An 11,778-nucleotide genomic window follows, 5' to 3' on the forward strand; every position below is an offset into this window, starting at 1 on the left:
GCCTGATACCCTGTGTTCCTTTTTTCTTTATTTTCAATAGCTGGTTTTAATGTAATGCTCAACTAAAGAGCATTTGATAAAGCAAGTCTACATAGCTCTTTTGAGTAGGGATGCCCTTCTCTCTTACAACAGGAACAGAAATTAGGAAATGTGTTTGCATAAAAGGTATATTCGTATTGACCAGATACCTAGATGGCATCTATGTGGATAGTCCTCCACCTCATTATCTGCCCCTCTATCATCATGAGTTGTTTTGGTTTCGAGTGTTTTTAGATGTTTAATGCATTTCTGGGTCTTTTTCTAAGAAGCAAATTAGAACAGGAATAGTTTTTAAATAATTCAGACCTTGGTCTATCTTCATGAACTCAAGATTCCAGACTGTCCATTATATGCAATCATAGAAGATACCACAGCGTTTATTTAAGTCTTGTTGACCCAGCCTGTTTGAAAGCCTTAGAATTATAGGATTTCCCAAAACTTGATTAGATGCCCTAGAAATACCTTTCCAGATTTTGGGGATTATGATATTTTGATATGCAACAAAAGGAATGGATACTATTACATGGCACCCTGTTGATCAAGATTTATACTAACTTAGAAAAGAGATCCAGTTATTAATAATCCAGTAATAGTGTACAACCTTTAAGTTCTTTTGAGGGATTTTTAGCCAACTTATGAGACTCCTTGGCTTATCTCTTGGAGGAGATCACAATCCTTTATCTTTTTATAATAATGCATTATTCATTAGAAGAGTACCCAGGTTCAAAGATAAGATTCATGACAAAGGTTAATAAATTTATAATACAATTTTTGGACTATCTAGAAATGAAAATCTATTTCTATTATGGATTTTCTTTTTAAAATTCGTAATAATTTCCCATTGTGATACAAGTAAGATGCACATTTAAAATTACTGTTTGTATTTTTATGGGAAATGTAAGTGTACTTGGATTGTAACTTTCCAGCTTTGAGATTGATTTTTGCTTAATTTGTGTGGTTCATAATCTTTGTTAAAATTTTCCTAAAATTAAAAGTGTGTGCCTTGCCTATGTTCTGGTCATTGATGAGTGCCCCAGAACTTGACAATTCACTTGAAATACGTTGATATAAAGCACAGCATTTATTGAATACTGATAAGTAATGATATATTTCACCGAAAGAAAAACAGTTAGCATCTTAGCAGTTTCCATGATGCTTGTTTAAGTGTTTCTTCAAATAAATTTCAGCCTCCATGAGGGCAGCAACCATATCTCTTTAATCACTATTGTGACAGACATTATTGGCAAATCTTTGGTGCTCAATAAAATATCTATTGAATGAATGAAAAAATGAATAATAGTTAATTAAAAATATAAATAGAAAACTTCAGTTTACTATTCTACTGAAATCTGCCTCTCTTCTTGAAATCTACGTACTGAAAAGAAATATACAGCCTTAAAAACATCTGGATTTGTCTTGGAAAACTCCATAGGGAAAACTATCTTCAGCGCAATCTAAATGGGTTTTTATATTAGAACCATAGATTGCTGTAGTCAGAAGGGATAGAGCACAATCATCTTGTTTAACCCATAAGGAAACTGAAGCTCAGAGAAATTCCTGGGAAATAACATATAACTACAGAGCCTACTTGTTCGGATCTGATGTGTATGTGCCCTTCAGCAAATTATTTAGCATTTTTCACCTTAGTTGGCTTAGCTTCTCCCATATCCAAAGATTCTATAATATTAATATGAGAATAATTTCTGTAATGCCGGAGATTTTTTTTATTTGTGGAATCTTTCCAAGCAAAGGAAGATTTTTCAGTTGGTATAATTTCTTTGATGACCACAGCACAAGCTGACTGTTCTGGGATTGTGAAGTTAAACTGCTTGACATAGACAAGAATTGCTTGAAAGGTGAAAACTTGCAGGAAAAATGGGGTGGGTCATTTAGTTCTTGAAATGAAGCAGGGTGCAGATTAGGAATCATTATGGTTTGCCAGAAGTCGCTGGTCATAGAAGCCTGTTTAAGTGCTCACTGTCAACAAGGAAATCATGGGCAGCACTTACATTGGCTCACCTCTGATTTATTCATAAACCTCACACGAGCACTTGGCTTTGTTCTTGCTCTAGTAAGGGGGACTGATGCCAATAAGAACGGGAATAAAGAGCTCCTTGCATGGTCCAAGAGTGAATAGCACTTTACCTCAAAGCCTGACCTCCTTTCCTGAGGTCTGTTTTGCTACAGTTGACTCTGATTGGCTGTGTGTTCTCAGATGAAATGAGAGAAGAGGTTATAACAAGTATCTACTCTGTAAACTCCATAGTATACATAACAAGAACTACGTAACTGGAACTCAGGTTCTAACTTAACCTAAAGCATTGTGATATTTATGCTAAGTGGAAAGGCTTCCTTTTCGCTTCTCCTTTGAAGCTTGGAAAGTTTTACATTTAATAATAGTTGGAAAAATACTGCTCCCTTCTGATTGGAGAATGCAATGATCTTGGAGTAAAATGGGTTTTGATGATTCCTTTCCCCATTAAAATGAATTTAGAGAGATTTAATAATATAGGAAAATTAAGGGTTCAGGACTAAAATATGTATTGCACTGGGATAAAAACAAAAACAAAAAAAAATGGTTTTGCTGATGGATGAGCCATATTTATCTGAGAAGCTTTATTTGGGCCACTTCACAAATTACTCTCTGCTCCAGCCGCCCATGTTGAGGAGAAGGGATCTTTAAGAGACAGTCAGCTGGCTGGTTTGCACTGGGGCAGAGGTTGAGTAGAGTTACTTAAATCCCCAGAGCCACATTTAGTTAATGCTAGTCTTTTTTTTTTTTTTTCCCCCTGATCCTGTCCACTTTGGCTTCCCTTTTCTCCTTTTGATGAAGTTGGTCTCTTACTACTAAAAGTGCACGTATTTACACAAAAATTTCCTCAGATTTTCACAACACATTAACCCAGAAGAGCCATATTAGGAGATGGTGATGAGAGTTAATGATATATCTTAAGATAAAGCCATCCTCCCATGCAATCACATCAGAGTCATCAGCTCATTTGTCATGGCTGAAGTGAAAATGTCAGGACCAATGAGTGTATGAGTGCTGAAGGGGGCGAAAGGGCTTTTGGAGAGAGACATTTTTGTGCTGGGAGTCAGCCATGGCTTAGATTTAGCTCCAGGGAAATATTGGGATTAGCTAGCATTGTGTACAAATCCTTAGCATAACAGAATTAGTTGGAAAGATGGAGAGGTGGGGTCATGAGGATGGGTGCATTTCTAGAGTTATGCTCTAGCATGCAGGCCAGAAACTATGGAAAAGAATGAGGTGACTTATTAAAATTATTTTAAGGGCTGTGTTATATGTAGGCTCATTGATTTCAGCAAGATTGAAGCCATAGATTTGAATGGCATCAAGGGAAGACCTGCAATAACAAATGCTAAATATGTATATATGGCTTTTGTTTTAAATTGACTGTATTAAAAAAAAATTAGATCTAACATCCAAAAGCTTTTGGGGGAGATATATTTGAGTACACAAAGGTAAGATTCAGGCATAAAGTACTTTTGATAGTATTTTAGAGTGGAAGTTAATACTTAATTTAAATAACAAAAATAATAGTGAAATACTTGTTGCATTGTTGAATTTACACAAGACTAAGAAGCTGAACTTTCTTTACGCAGACTTCATTCTGAAACTTTAATGGAAAAGTAACTTATTTTCTTTAGCTACAGAAGTTCTTATCTTTGATAGACCAATACTAGCAGATTTATTTCATTTTGAAGCCAGTGAACTGTTCTCTTTCAGATAATGTACCCATACAACCTTTTCTTGTTTAATTCTATTGATTTACAGTGTTAAAGTGAAATAATCTGATACCTGTTTCCTGCCCTTTGAGTATTTGTCGTCAAAGAAGCTGATTAGTTTTTTTCCCCCAGCTCTTTAGCTGTTTTAAATGTATAATTATCATTGCATGTCATTTGATAGCTGCACTAATTGCTGCCAACTATTGTCTGTTTGCACTTAATGCTGAAACCTGATCAACATCCTGCTTTGGTTGATGTTTGGTGGTAAACTTTAATTAACTCTTATTGCATTGAAGAAGAGTTCAGGCTTGGTGCTAACTAATCATTTACCTTCATTATGTCCTGACAGCTCTACTTGTTCTTGGTCCTAATAGATACACCAGTCAGTAAATAAACCTGCAAACCTCATGCCTTATAGTTGCTCCACACTGGTATTTTGCTACTTAAAAGTATAAGATAATTGGGCCCAGATAATTATTTAGTTAGTTTAGTATCTCTAGTTCTGTAGACACTAATCTTAATTGCCTCTTTCATGCTGGACAATTTCATTTTAATAGAAACTGTAGATTTGAGATAACATTATTCCTTCAACATGGTTCCTATGAACATGCATCTTTTGAATCAATACAATTAAGCTTGTCTCCTGTTGGAATTCTTGTCATTATTTTTCCTGAAATACTTTTCCTGTAATGATATTGAAGTTAAAGTAATCAGGTTACCAGCAGATCATGTAAAATTCAACTCAAAATTGCTGGCTGCTTGATTTTAATTTGTCTGACATCAAGTTTGTTTGAAAAGGGATAATATGTGGGTAAACCAAGGAGCTTATAATTATGGTTGACGTTTGTTTGTTTATAATGAAATCTAATTAAAGTTCATACATTTAAAACACAAAAGTTAATTACTGAAATGCTCACTTCACTTATGGACAGCAGTCAAATTAACTTTCAGGCCAAACACACACACACACACACACACACACAAAGGGCTCTTCATAAGAGAAATAAAATAACCAACTAATCTTAGTGATCAAACATAAATTTGCCAATATTTCATCCAGAAGAAAACTTGGCATTCCACTTATGTTCTCTATTATGTTAGTCCTATGTGGTTTTTAATATAAAATGATTTAAAATATTTACATGGGATATAAAAAGAGATGTATTTTGTAGACTCTAGGAGTATTGTATAGTAAGAGGTACTTGGTAGTGATTTTAAAATTTGTTCATATAGCTTTCTTCATTAAAACTATTTTGAAATCGTGTGAAATCATTGCTCAGGGAATAGGAATGTTCACTGGAATACCTGACCTGTAATTAGCTTTATGAAGATAATTATGGTAGGTTTAGCCTGCAAAGAATGACATTTTTTTTTTAAAGTAAGAATGTACTCACGATTTTACACTTACTGCTACATTGGTTATGAGATCCTATTGGTGGGAATTGTGAAATACAGATAATTATCCAATTGTTTTCTCTTTTAAGTATTTAATTATCAGTAGTTCAATAGTGGATTTTATATAATAGATAAAGAAGGAAAATGCATGTACATGTTAGAACACATTGTCTTCACATTGTGTATGAGATAAATATGTGTGCAGAATGGTTTTCACTAGTCTGGTAAATCTTTTTGAAGCCAGATATTCTATGGTTATATATACCTTTATAAAACTAAGTTTTTAAAATGTTACTAGGTGACAACTCAAAATCATTATCAACTAAACACTCTTAGATTGTGTGTAAACCAGAGAGATTAGTCAATTACATTTTAAAGACTAGAAATACAAACATAAGAAAACATGGCAAATACAATTAAAAATCTCTAAAAATTATTGATACAGTCCGTGTTTCTTCCAAGGAAAACCAAAGGGGCCCATGTTATTGACTTGAACTTTCAAATATAGTAAGGGTTGGGGGAGAGGAGTCTGAGAAGGGGAAATGATTCTGTCCATTCCTGAGATGCTTTGCAAAATTGAGTGTAATTTACACAACCTTTTAGTATTTTCAGAAAGTATATTTATATGTATTTTAATATAACACATGATTGATTTGTAGATTAACATTTATTTAGGGAAGAAAAATGAAAAGGATCATACAGTCATTTAACTCTAATCCTACTTTGCATATTTGAGACAAAGGGAAGATGATTAATACTTAAGTATGGCTGGATAACTGGCATTCAGATGTATCTTTTTTCTTTTACAAAGAAAGAAAGAAAGAAAAAAGCCAGTATATTCTCATAGTATTGGCAAACAACAGCTTTCTAGTAATGCTTTAGCTGATTAGGACATCCTTACCCTTTAATGAAGCAATCACTACAAAGCCCCAATGTCAGCTGGAATACTAGCAAAACAGTATCAAAGAAAGAATCAGAAAGAGGCACTGAACATAATTACAGTTCATGTCCTTGTCTCACACCAATGCAAACTATTCATTTTCAATTAGAATGAATAAGAAAATTAGAAATCAACTAGATTGGTTGGAAGTACCAAAGTTTGTTTACAGAGGATAACTAAAGTATTGAGTCCATCTTGCTCACTGATTATGAAATTTTCCTGAAGCAAACAAATAAAATGAGTCATATAATAGTGTAATTTGGTTAAGGAGAGATTATTGATTTCTCTCTAAGGAAAGTCGCTGAAGTTTGATTAAAGTTGTGAAGAAAACTGAGTAAAATTCCTATTTCCCACAACAATACAGAACTGGCAAACTACCTTTTCTCTTTAGTTCTCCAACACATATGCTTAATGATATGTAATTGTCACATAAAGTCCATGTAGGGTTAGAGATGAGAGAAAATGAGGGTAGGAAGAGAAGGAGAGGAAGAGAAAGAGAGAAGCAAGGGAGAAGACCACTAAGCATCAATCACAAGGGTCCTGTTTATAGAGTAGGAAATAAATCTGCATTGACTAGCTAATCTAGATTTTAATGAGGAAAATTAAGGGGAAATGACTTAGTTGACTTGCACACTCATTTTTGGTTTTGTAAACTTTCCCTCTTTAAAAATTTGCTTATTTTAAATGCTTCATATATTTGGTTACATCCTTCTATTCAAACTTAATTACCTCCTCCCCTTTGTCGTGACATGGGTGGAAAGTTTTTGCCGTGTCAGGAGAGGTCGTCACACATTCTTTTGCAGTTCTCTTCATTAATTCCTTCTTGCAGAAGCATTTTCTCTCGTGCTGGGAAGGTAGAAGGGTGTAACAGAAGAGCCCTGAAACATCAGCAGGAAGCTCTAAGCTGGTTAATGCAGTATAATTGTCTGGACATAGACTGGTCTTTGTTTGTGTGGTTCACTCCGAATCAGCTGTAATTAACTCCAGAGTGTTCCCAGATTGCCAGCAAAGAAAAATTACAGCTTTTCTGTTTTAAATTGTAAAGCTCACAAACATTAACTATGCAGATTGCTTTTACTTTGATATATTTCTATCCTGCAAGGAAAAAAAAAAAAAAAAAAAAAAAAGCTCATTTGGCTCCCCACCCCCAAAATGTGCTTTTGTTAACTTATTTGATTTAGTGTCTATTGGAACATAATGGCTCCTTAATAGTTGGATTTGAAATCCTTTTACTTAATATTTTCAATCCTTTGACATCCTTGTCTTTGCCTTCCTTCTTGCTAACGTTTTTAATACTGCAATGGGAAAGAAGTTATGTAATCTCTTATGAAATACTCAACATATACTAAAATGAGCAAATTGTAGAGAAAGCTGACTAAAGAAAACCACCAGCATCAACTTAAAAGACCTAGATCAAAGATGTATTCTGACGTAAATGGTGCTTCCACACAGGTATTTTACCTGTGTTTGGATATATCAAAAGAAAGACTATGAGAAAAAGGACCATTTCACTATCCTTTCCTGGTCAGCACACCACACCCTTTTAAAAGCTTCTGTACAGTAGTTTGTAATTATGAATTCCAACATGGGTAAAAATGAGGTAGCGGTGTGAGCTAATACAGCCTAGGACACAAAAGATCTGTCAGCAACTGATCCAAAAAAAAAAAAAAGTCCGGCCAAAAATCTTTTTTTTTTTTTTCTTTCTTCTGAATTTAACAATAAGGAATTTAAGCCTCAATGTGGCTTTAGCAACCAAAGAAAAGAAGCTCTTGGTGTCTGCATAATACCACTTTGATGGATTTTTTTCATCAGTTCTCTGTACGTGGCAACAAATAAACAAGTATAATTATACTTGTGAAGGTCTATTCATTGCTTTGTCAGGATTAGATATATGTGCCGTTTTCACACTGTGCCTCTCTTTTGTCTTTGCCTAACTCACTATGACATATTGATAGAGGATTTGGAATGGGGAAAAGGCCACAGCAGAGACAGTGATGACCTTTTGGAAACTTGATATAATTCAAGGATTTTTCTTTCTTTCTTTCTTTCTTCCTTCCTTCCTTTCTTTTTTTTTCTTTTTCTTTCTTTTTTTCTTTTTTTAGGATTTGTAACTTCTTATCAAATTCTCTTGTAAGTGGACAACTTTTAACCTGTTAAAATGGAGTAAATAAAGACTCAAAGTGCGAGGAGGTTGGCTGAAGAGCAGAGGAGAATAAAAACAATAGGCTAAGGGGCGCGTTGGTCTTCTTTCCCAGCACTTAGCGGAGTGGCTAACCTAGCATTCCTTTCCCATTATTCTGTCCTCTTGATCAGATCACGTTCTTTTTAATCATTTCACAAGCACTGTCTCACTGGACCGTAGAGGAGGGCTGGGACAATCTCAATTAAAAAAAAAAAAAAGAGGTAAAACTGGCCTCTCTGATATTGGGTTCTAATGGGAACTCTGCTTTCTGAATGCAAAGGAATTCTTCTATTGTTCAGAAAGCACCCCCTTTCATTAGCCAGGCTCCTTGTAGGTGGGTTTGGTCATTTAGCAGAGCTGAGTTTAGGCAGCAGCGACTGCAGGACGAAAGCAAGGCAGAACGAGCAATAAAAGTTCTTTTTCTGCATATTGTCCATTAGTTCCGAAAAAGGGATTTACATGATCAAAGTCACTGATCTTTTGAGTTAGTGAGAATACCAAAAAATGTGTACACATATTCTAAGCAGACCAGCAGGTATGTATTGTTCTGAATTTAACATTAAAAATATATTAGTTTTTCTCTTTAGGATTTCTTGAGGACTTTGGTGATTTTTAAAAAATAGAATGCTTGGCAGTAGAGAATAGAAATTGGTAAAAACTAAAAAGAAAACAGCTTAAATGGGTGAAGCGGTTTTTATAGTGAGTTTACTTGTTACGCAGTCATTTTGAAATGAATTCTGTGGTTTAAGTTAAATAAATGATTGTCTTTGTGGTCTTTATAGTACTGGGACTTATAAAGCCTTAGTGTAAATTTCCTAAATGGGTCACACTGATAAAAGAAAGATTTTGTCTGACGATGACAATGAAATCACTTAGCATCATATTCAGGGTCACTGTGTATACTGATCTAAATAATTTTTTAACTGTACAAACTAAAGGGACTCCATCAAAATATACTGGTAAATATTGCCATGGTCATAGTCAATAACTACAGATTTTAAAAATCAGTTAACATATTATTAGCTGTATCAATCCAGATGGTTTTGCTATTGTTGCTTTGGAATGAAATGTAAATTTGATTGTATAGGAGACTTATTATGTATTTGATTCAATTTCTGATTAATGGGTGGCTTCTTGAGAAGAAATTGATAGGCAGTCTCCTGTAAAACTATGTGGGGTATTGTAACAAAATGTATCCTACTGCTTTGACTTGTGATGGATTCTTTAGTTTTCGTAATTTTTTTCACATAGCAATAACGTTACATTTTTGAAAGTTACTTCTGGCTCTATTAAGATAAAATAAAAAGATAGGATCTACTTCATATAAAGAAATATTGAGGTGATACATTGCAGAGTCCATTCGGCATCTGGCCAAAACGACTGACTACAGATTATATACAACTCATTTGAGGTGCATTCAGCATGTGTGTAATAATTCTAGCAAGTGTTTCTGTGGGCTGAGAACTGTTGTAGGGGTATAGGTAAGACAGAATTAAAATGGTAATAAAAATAGCTTAGAAACTCTTTTACAAAGCTGTAAAGTATTTGGGAACTTTTCTTACTTTTGTAATTAAGGTGAGTCTCCTTCCACATACCAGCCTGTTACCTGATTATAGGGGGAAAAAATACACCCCGGGTTTCGAAACTTTTCCTTTTCATCTAGGATCATTAATTCAGTATTATTTACCACCCTATTTCCACTCCAACTCTTTAGTCCCTTCCTGACTTCCTCATTTCAGTCTAGCAGGGGATTATATTTTAGGCATTTCAGCTGCCTTCAGTATGTATACACAGTTTGTACAGATTTGGTAACTGCAAAGGTAAACATTAATATTTGTGGACTAATTAGAAAATTATTAGGTTTTCATGCTTATGGTTATCAGATTATTTCAGTGGGTTTTAAAAGCTGCATGCATGCCATGAGGATAATTAACCTGGAGCTCATCAATGATTAAAATTACACACTAAGCTTTGTGATGTTTGATTCGCAAGCAATTAGAGCATCATTTTAACCATTGCAGATACCAAAACAAATTTTGATTTAGTTTTCCATCTATGTAGATCTTATGATGTATTTTTAAACTGATCACTTCCTCTCTGATTTAGTGGACAAGATTAAATTTGATTACAGTAAAGAGAGTATTAAGAAGTTATCCCTCATACTTAATATGCCAGTGACCTCCAATGATGTCTTTCTTTTTTAAGAACTTCTAAAAAGGAATTTCTAAAACACATAGTAATATTGGTGAGCCCAGGATTTTGTTTTCTTCTTAGCTCTCTGCCACTGTGAAGTCTATGCAATAGAATATAGCAGGGTGTGAGGGGCATCCAGGGTGAGGCACTACATGTCTCTTTTAAAGATTTTATTTATTTATTTGAGACAGAATGAGAGACAGAGAGCATGAGAGGGAGGAGGGTCAGAGGGAGAAGCAGACTCCCCGCCGAGCAGGGAGCCTGATGCGGGACTCGATCCCGGGACTCCAGGATCATGACCTGAGTCGAAGGCAGTCGCTTACCCAACTGAGCCACCCAGGCGCCCCAGCATGTCTCTTTTAAACAATATAATAGGTAATGTAATAGGGCAACCTCAACCTTTCTTATTTCAGAAATTGCCAGCACATGTGAAAGTGTTGATACTTTTAAATTAAGGGGCTATTAGCCTTTAAGTTATGAGTCCCTTCAATTTTAAGATTTGAAAGAAGGTTGCTTACCTGTTTCATAAAATTGAGACAGTGCCTATGTCATAGGCTGAAAATAAATACTAAAGTTTCAGACCACTCAACTGTTGGGTACAGTGCCATCATTCTGCAAATGGAGAGATCTGCAGGGACTCAGAGAAGCTTAAACTGTAATCAAGCTGCTATCAGAGTAGTTAAGGGTTGCAGGCACACATACAAGTGAGCACGCACACGCGCACACACACAGAGAAGGGAATGCATTTTCACCAATCTATGCCCAACTTTTCCCTGGTACCTTACGCTGCTGCCAGAAACTGATGTGACTTTACAGAGTGCATCTTGTTCTCAACAAAGGGAATTTATGGGCTGAGATGCCTGCCTGCAAAAAACGTAAAAAACTAAAAAACTAAAAAACTAAAAAAAAAAAAAAAAAAAAAAAAATTTAAATGATTGAAGGATTTTCATCAGTAGTGCTTGCGTTATGATTTGTTAAGCCAGGGGAGATGTTGATTGAGGCAGTTGGTTGAGAGATGAGCAACTCACCAGGATTGATAACATCAAACTGGTATTTGAAATGGTGTTCATTACGTATTGCAGTGAAAAAAACTGAGTGAATGCGATTGTCCCCTAGGATGATAGCACTGGTTGCAGTAAATGTTAATTTCTGTTCTGTTGCCCATTGAGGGGACTGAAGTGTGGGGAAGAATTGTGATTGGTGCTTAATCAGGGCCAGCCAGATACCTGCTGAGAGCTTTTGCACAAGGAAGATTTGTAGTAAGCTGATTTACTGGCAAAAT

The 11,778-nt window shown here is 35.1% G+C and overlaps 1 protein-coding gene across 2 annotated transcripts in view; it reads left to right on the forward strand.

Moving 5' to 3' along the window:
• ZFHX4 (zinc finger homeobox 4) overlaps nucleotides 1-11,778 on the forward strand; it is a 182,124-nt gene that overhangs the window by 10,640 nt on the left and 159,706 nt on the right. The gene's annotated exons all lie outside the window — the stretch shown is intronic.

This window comes from Mirounga leonina, unplaced genomic scaffold, assembly GCF_011800145.1.
Source record: "Mirounga leonina isolate KUSES-001 unplaced genomic scaffold, KU_Mleo_1.0 Mir_165, whole genome shotgun sequence".
Taxonomy (NCBI): Eukaryota; Metazoa; Chordata; class Mammalia; order Carnivora; family Phocidae; genus Mirounga; species Mirounga leonina.